Raw genomic sequence first — 8570 nt, 5'->3', positions numbered from 1 at the left:
GCCCTGCCCACTCCAGAAGAGCCACAGTACAAACCACCCCTCCTCCTTCCCTCAAATCACACCTCTTTAACTGGCGCTGCCATCTCTAACTGGAAGAATATATGCGGGAGGCTTTCAAAGAACCCCTGGGTAGCTCTGAACTGCCTTCCCATCATGCTCTGTGCTCTCTCCATCTGTTGGATTTGTAATGAAACTTATGAGGAGCACAAAGCCTCCAGATCCAAAGGAATAAGTCTCCAGTGGCATGGATGGCAATGGAGGACACACTTGGGGCAGCTGGAGCCTTCCCAGTGAGCTTAAAAAATGCACCATTTGGGGGAACAGTATCAGGCATATTTAAATAACTTCTACTTACTTTTTCTGCACACTCCACAATGAGGAGTGGGGGGAAGCATGCATGGTCTAGTTCATGATCATTTGTCATTAAGAATCTTTTTAGAGGGAATACATAGCACTCAGTTTGTTATATAGTCAACAGGGCCTTGAGTGTGAAACAGGATAGTTTGATTTCAGATCCCTTATTGGTTATTTCTAATTGTTTAACCACAGAGAGTTTTGCTTTTCTGAGTCTCAGGGTTTCTTGATCTGTAAAGTGAAGACACTAGTAATTACCTCCTAGCATTCACTAAAAACATGTTGGCGGAATCTGAATGGGGTTCTTAAGGCCAAAGGAAATAAAAAAGCTGCAAATAGAATTTGGGAATGCTTGATTACATTTAAGGCCTGTAGAAAAAAAGTAAATCATAGGCTTCCCACCAGCTTGGGACATGGTACAGCTATTTTTCCAAAGGTAATTTAATATCATTCCAGGATGCATAAAAACAGCATGACCTAAGACAGCCACAAAATGGTCCATCCATTGACCATGTCAGGCTCAGTCTTTTGTTTCTACATTTTCAAAATAATATTAACAAAATGAAAAATATAGTGAAAAAAGCCACTAAAATAGAGACAAATAGAAACAACATGCAAATAACTTGTCCAAAATGAGTGTTCCTGTGGAAATCCTACTTGGTTCAAGGGTTTGAACGTCTCAATTTCCAGCTTTATAGATTTACCGAAGCATTCACTTATGTCTACTCAGCACTTATTGTAATTATTAGTGAAAATAGCTGATTAATTTATGTAGGTCCTCTCGGAAGTCTAGTGAGGCACATGCCATGTCCCGTTTTCATAATCTCTAGACATAATTCTAAAAATGAAGATATGGGCCGGGTGTGGTGGCTCACGTCTGTAATCCCAGCACTTTGGGAGGCCAAGGTGGGCAGATTACAAGGTCAAGAGACCCCATGGCCAATATGGTGAAACCTCATCTCTACTAAAAATACAAAAATTAGCTGGGTGTGGTGGCATGTGCCTGTAGTCCTAGCTACTCGGGAGGCTGAGGCAGGAGAATTGCTTGAACCCGAGAGGCAGAGGTTGCAGTGAGCCGAGATTGCACCACTGCACTCCAGCCTGGGGACAGAGTGAGACTGTCTCAAAAAAAAAAAAAAAAAAAAAAAGAAGATACATGGAAAACGTAATTGGACATAACTGGATACTAAAAGGCCAAAAGCCTTTCTCACGTTTTGTCTTTTTTTTTTTTTTTTTGGCAAATTTGTTTAATAGTTTGTGACCATAAGTAGATGGCCTCATTTCTTGGTGTTTCAGCTTCCTCATCTGTAAAACGGAGTTCATAATACTGCCTACCTACATGCCAGTTAAGAGGATTAAATGAATTAGTATCTACAAAGCACTCCAAAGCATACAGAATGTGCTCAGTAAATGACAATTTTGTTGTTACGTTTATTATTCATTTTAAAGGGAAAATAGCTTTTATTTAAATGTTATAGAATATCTTAAGCATGGTCCAAAATATTTACAAGTATATAAATATGAGGTATTTTATTGAGCCTGACACTTAGGCTAAATGTTTCTCTGGAGGCCTTCTCTCAAAAAATCGTTGTACACTTCCCCACACACTGTCAGATAAGCCAAATCAAATGGCCATTCTATTAGTTTCCTCTTGCTGACTAATAAATCACCACACATTTAACAGCTTAAAACATCAGCATGTATTTATTATCTCACAGTTTCTGTGGGGCAGGAGTCAGAACACACTTCAGCTGGGTCTTTAGCTCAGGATCCCATAAGACCGCAAGCAGGCTGTCAGCCAGGCTGCATTCTCATAGGCAGGCCTGATTGGGGAAGAACCTGCTTCCGAGCTCACTCAGGTTCTTAATAGAATTTACTTCCTTGCAGCTGAACTCAGGGCCCCACTTTCTTGCTGGCTATTGATTAGAGACTGCCCTCAGCTCCCAGAGGCCACCATGGTTGCTTGCCACATGGACTTTCTCATCGTGACCACTTACTTCATCAAGCCAGCAAGGAGAGTCTCTGGGGCAATTTCACTAGCGAGACAAAGTCTTGTATATGAGGCATAACCCACAACACATGACTAATACCATATACTATGTTACAATGTAACATAATCACATGAATGACATCCCATCACCTTTACTATATTCTATCAACTAGAAACAAGTCCCAGGTCCTGCCCACACTCAAAGGCCGGTGACTGCACAAAGTGTGAATAGCAGGAGGCCACCTCAGAGGCTGTCTAATGCTGTCACCAAGAGGAAAAGGCATTGTCCAATTTCCCTTTAAATTTTCCAATTCATTTTCTGTTCCAGCCCAAGAGGTCTAGAAGTTTCCTAATCTGTTAATTAGAGACATGGAGCTTAGGGAAGATGAAGGGAAGCAGAAAGAACTGCATTTAAGAGGAAGTGAAAAAGATAATCACTCTCTCCATACGGACTGTGGAGATGGTGATGTCGGTGTCCAACAATAGCTCCTTAAATCCCTCAAGTCCCACCGAGATGGCTTTGGGGAAGGTAATCCAAGGAGACACCCCCGTACGGTACAGGCCTCATTCAGCCATCTTTGGACCTAACGGTTTGAAGCCGTACAGATGGAAATTGGCCAATGAGCCATGAGCAAATCTGTCTGTCTGTGGGTTAAGAGGGGAGATAACTCTAACCTCCTTTAAATACATACAGGATTATTAGTAAGACACCATCCGACTAGTCTCTATTCCTTCTAAAGAAGAACCAGGGAGAAATGGGCTTGAATTTCAGCAAGAAGAAATTTGTATAAACCTAAGAAAAAAAGTCTAAACAGCAATGGTGAGTAAGCACTGAAACAAGCTATAAAACAAAGCTATGAAGTACAGTCATGCGCCACATAACAACTTTTAGGTCAATGTCAAACCACATATACCATAATGGTCCCATAGATTATAACAGAGCTGAAAAAATCCTATCATTTAGTATTTACTCTACTTTTTATTGTTATTTTAGAGTATACCTCCTTCTACTTATTTTTAAAAAGTTAACTGTAAAAGCCTAAGGCAGGTCCTTCAGGAGGTATTCCAGAAGAAGGCATTGTTAACATAGGAGGTGACAGCTCCGCGTGTGTTACTGCCCCTGAAGACCTTCCAGTGAGACAAGAGGCGGAGGTGAAAGATAGTAATAGTGATGACCCTGACCCTGTGTAGGCCCAGGCTAATGTGTGTGTTTGTGTCCTAGTTTTTAACAAAAAAAAATTTACAAATAAAAGAAAAAAATTAAAATACAAAAATGCTTACAGAATAATAATATAAAGAAAAAATTTTTTACAGCTGTACAATGTGTGTTTTAAGCTGCGTTATTACTAAACGGTTAACAAGTTAAAAAAATTAAGTTTACAGGGTAAAAATGTTACAAGTAAGCTAAGACTAATTTATTATTGAAGAAAGAAAAAATTTTAATATAAATGTAGTGTGGCCCAAGTGCACAGTCTTTATAAAGCCTATAGTAGTGTACAGTAAAGTCCTAGGCCTTCACATTCACTCACCCCTCACTCACTGACTCACCTAGGGCAGCTTCCAGTCCTGCAAGCTCCATTCATGAGAAGAGCCCTGTATAGGTATACTATTTTTACATTTTTTTTTTTTTTTTTTTTTGAGACGGAGTCTTGCCCTGTTGCCCAGGCTGGAGTGCAATGGCATGATCTCAGCTCACTGCAACCTCCGCCTCTCGGGTTCAAGCGATTCTCCTGCCTCAGCCTCCCAAGTAGCTGGGATTACATGTGTGTGTCACCACACCCGGCTAATTTTTTGTATCTTTAGTAGAGACAGGGTTTCACCATGTTGGCTAGGCTGGTCTTGAACTCCTGACGTCGTGATCTGCCTGCCTCAGCCTCCCAAAGTGCTGGGATTACAGGTGTGAGCCACCGCACCCGGCCTTAAATCTTTTATACTGTATTTTTTACTGTACCTTTTCTGTGTCTAGATATGTTTAGGTACACAAATACTTACCATTGTGTTATAATTGCTTACAGTATTCAGTATGGTAACATGCTGTACAGGTTTGCTGCCTAGGAACAACAGGCTATACCACAGAGTCTAGGTGTATAGCAGGCTACACCATCTGGGTTTGTGTAAGCACACTGTATGAAGTTCACACGATAATGAAATTGCCTAATGATGCATTTCTCAGAACGTATTCATCGTGACTGTATCAGTCTCCTGAGATTTTAAAAAATAAACTAGACACCTACCAAGATGATGGTCCAAATGCAGTGAAGTAGTTGGGCTGGAAGACCTTCCCCTATGCTCAGCACATGGTAACACCTCAAAAACAAACATTTATTAAAGATATTGAAGTTTCTTTGCTGTTGTTGATGACTAACCAGATAGAAGTATTTTAAACTGAGATCCTTAGACTACCTCTGTCAAAATCATCTGGGGTATTATTTAAAATACAAGTTGTTAGGTATAGTTCTAGGTGTCATAAATTAAAATCTCTTGAGTTAGGGCCTAGGAACAGTTTTCTTTTTTTCTTTTTTTTTTTGAGACGGAGTTTCACTCTTGTTGCCCAGGCTGGAATGCAATGGTGCGATCTCGGCTCACTGCAACCTCTGCCTCCCGAGTTCAAGTGATTCTCCTGCCTCAGCCTCCCGGGTAGCTGGGATTACAGGTGCCCCCCACGCCCAGCTAATTTCTCGTACTTTTAGTAGAGATGGGGTTTCACCATGTTGGTCAGGCTGGTCTTGAACTCCTGACCTCAGGTGATCCACCCACCTCGGCCTCCCAAAGTGTTGGGATTACAGCCGTGAGCCACCGCGCCCAGCCAGGAACAGTTTTTTTAAGCAAGCACCCCAGGAAGTGTTTATGTACTCATTAAAGTCTGAGGACCACTGTAAATGTAATATAATCTATATCAGAACTTCAATTTCTTTATTCACATCTTCTCGTCCCTGCACCCCCACCCTCAACCCTACATTTCAAAGAAATAAATATTGCTTCCTCCTTTGAGCAGCCAAAAAAGCATCTCACAGCCCCCTGGCTTTCATGCCTAAATACAGCTCAGCAACCAAACTATATGAACATCCACAATGGCTCCCACCATGCTGTTTCCCCAGGGAGGTTACATTAATAGGTTTCTGGCACATACCACTGTTACTAGAATTACAAATGAACCCCCACCCCCATCTCTCCAGGAGTCTCGTGTGTTGAGTAAAACCACAACAGTATATCTGCTGCTTAGAGCCGGGGTGAAAAGAGTAGGGGTATGCTTGGAGAAGTGTGTGTGGTTTGCTGCATGGAAACTCAGTGCACCATCCTACCAGCTGCAGAGTCTGCGTGTGAGCCCTGTGTCTCTACATACTGGACTTGAATTTTTGCAAGACCCTATTAGGGTCCCCAGGAGAGCTCTCATATGAAGTCCAAGAAATCTGAGGAAAACGTGCAGCTTACATGATGGACTAATTTCATTTCAATAAAATTCCCATATTACATTCAGTGTGCCTGGCTTTATTAAGTTTTGTCATAAACGCTGGGAACACTTCCAAATTTAGGCTTGCACAATTATTTTTATTGGTGCGTTAACTAAAAATGGTACATGCATAAGTCAGAGTGTACATTTGACTTCATCTGGGGAGCTAAAATGAGCTTTAGGTTGATTTATAGTCATTTTACCCCAGTAAATGAGATACAGGAAATAGGGGTTAGAGTTTCTGATCACAGCGTTTCTAAATCCATCCCAGTTCCATCCACGGCTCTGCCATGTATCTAATGAATTTAAATTCCAAATGTCTATCGGCAACCCGCAAAGTCACCAAACAAAGAGGCTGGCTTACTTTCAGACCCAGAGCCATCCAAACTGGGCAAAAAAATAGAGGTTTGTTGCACTAAAGTGGGACTGGGGAGCTCTCGGTGCTTTGAAAGGTTTTAATTGCTATGGAAAAAATCCTTTCAAAGATTTTTTTCCTTCAACATGGGCCCCTTGGAAACTTTTCATAGGGGAACTGTAAAATATTTATACAGCTAGCAGCACTGTTAAAAAAAAAAAAAAAAAAAGCAAGCAAGAAAGAAGCGTAGCACTGAATGAAAAGCAGACTTGAAGTGAGCCTTGCAGATTCAGGGGACCAGGGAGGGGAGGTTGCTGTGATTCCAACCCCTGGAAACAGGATTAATCCCTACCAACCATGCCCACAGACAGGGCCCACTTCACCGGCATGTGACCTGGCACTTAGAAGGGTCCTGCGTCTAGTTGAATGCTCTGCTGTAGCCATTTTGAAATTTTTGATTTTTGGACAAGAGACCCCATGTTTTAATTTTGCATCGAGCCCTGTTACGTTACGTAGCCTTGCATGTTACGTAGCTGGCCCAGCTCACAGAACTTCCCCAGGACCGCTGTCTTCAGACATTTCAGTATGGTCCTCCCACCCCTTCCTCCCTGTTGGCTTTTCTTTTGCTTTCTTTTTCTGGAGGTATCCACAACACCGACCCTTTAACAGTCCTCAGTGGCATCTGCTCCACTTCCCATCGGTATGTCTGGCTGGCATACACACTGCCCACGCAGCTTTGTCACCCCAGGACATACGATGCAAACAATCCATATTCAAAACCCTAGAAAACATGAACCTGAGCTTGTGAATAGACCAAAAAGTATAGAATTTTGTAGTTGAAAGGAACTACAGCATTCTTGTTTTATAGAGTAAATTAGTCCTGGAGAGAGGAAGGAAATTTCCCAAGGCTACTTCATTTATTAATATCAGGTTGGGGACAGGACCTGATATACATGCTGCTAGCTCACTCTGCAGGCTCTATAAAAAGGGGTTAAGATGAACAATTATAGTCCCCAAACTGTCCCCAAACTCATGTGAACTCTGGCTTCAGTCTTTTCTCAACACTTCAATCAACAATGACGTTATTAAAGAGCCGGGCGTGCTGGCACACGCCTGCAATCCCAGCACTTTGGGAGGCCGAGAAGGGCAGATCACTTGAGGTCAGGAGTTTGAGACCAGCCTGGCCAATATGGCGAAACCTCATCTCTACTAAAAATACAAAAATTAGTGGGCTTGGTGGTGTGCGCTTGCAATCCCAGCTTCTTGGGAGGCTGAGCGGGGAGGATCACTTGAACCCGGGAGGTGGAGGTTCCGGTGAACCAAGATCACACCACTGTACTCCAGCCTGGGCAACAGAGCAAGACTCCGTCTCAAAAAAAAAAAAAAAAAAAAAAAAAAAAAAAAAAAAGATGCTATCAAAGAAAGGCTGGAAAGATAATCATTTTCTCCACACCAACCCCCCAAATATTTTCATTCCTCCCACTCCTTATCTTTTACTGATGAAGATATTTGGTAGTAAAAACAACAGACGTAAATTGCACGACCTCTTCATGGCTCTAGCCTACCACTGATGCTGTCAACCTGGTAACCCTGTAGAAAGGAAGAGAAGAATCCAAGGGCCCAGAAAACCCGCAAAGTGGATAATTAACACCAGAGAAATCAAGATTTGGCCACTTCATCATAGCTAAAATACTAAGGGGCAGGATGAGACACAGTCCCGAAACTTCCTACCAGGGGAAATGGGTTGCAGAATTACTACTATCTCGTCAATCAGGAGGGACCCTCTTGTCTCAAGGCTGACTTAATTGCCATAATTCAATTAACATGCTTCCACTAATTATATAAGCTTTTAGATGACAGTTCAACAGTAGCACCACTGAGAGTAAGCCTTTTTTTTTTTTCGTTTTTAAACTTAGTCTTAGTTAATTATAAGTAAATTGCATTGGTTTCTTTTTCACATCCTGCCTTCAACTATTTTGTTACAAAATAATATCACATAATTTAAGAGCTCTGGATCTTTGGCAAAAAAAAAATAAGGCATGTATACCATGTGCAAAACTGTAGCATTCATAAAGAGACAAGCCCCTTCTTTCCTTGCTTCCTTCCTGTTTTTCTTCCTTCATTTCTTTCTAGATGCCAATTCTTGTGAAATATTAAATGAGATAAATAACAATCATATTAATTGAAATGAACATCTATTTTATAAATTCTCAGATCTAGAACAATGTCTGGCTCAATACAGATTTGTTAAATAATTATAAATGTTAATTATTGGATGAGATACTTTGGGGCATGGTAGAGAAAGTCTGAGGAGGGCTAGAAGCCCTAAGATCTAATTTAACAGAGTGTATATGTTCTTTCATAAGATAAGATGTAAAAGCAGGAACACAACAAATCAGTCAAAAACTACCTGGAATTTG

Source organism: Pan troglodytes, chromosome 11 (assembly GCF_028858775.2).
Source record: "Pan troglodytes isolate AG18354 chromosome 11, NHGRI_mPanTro3-v2.0_pri, whole genome shotgun sequence".
Classification (NCBI taxonomy): Eukaryota; Metazoa; Chordata; class Mammalia; order Primates; family Hominidae; genus Pan; species Pan troglodytes.
This window is presented reverse-complemented; position numbering follows the sequence as displayed.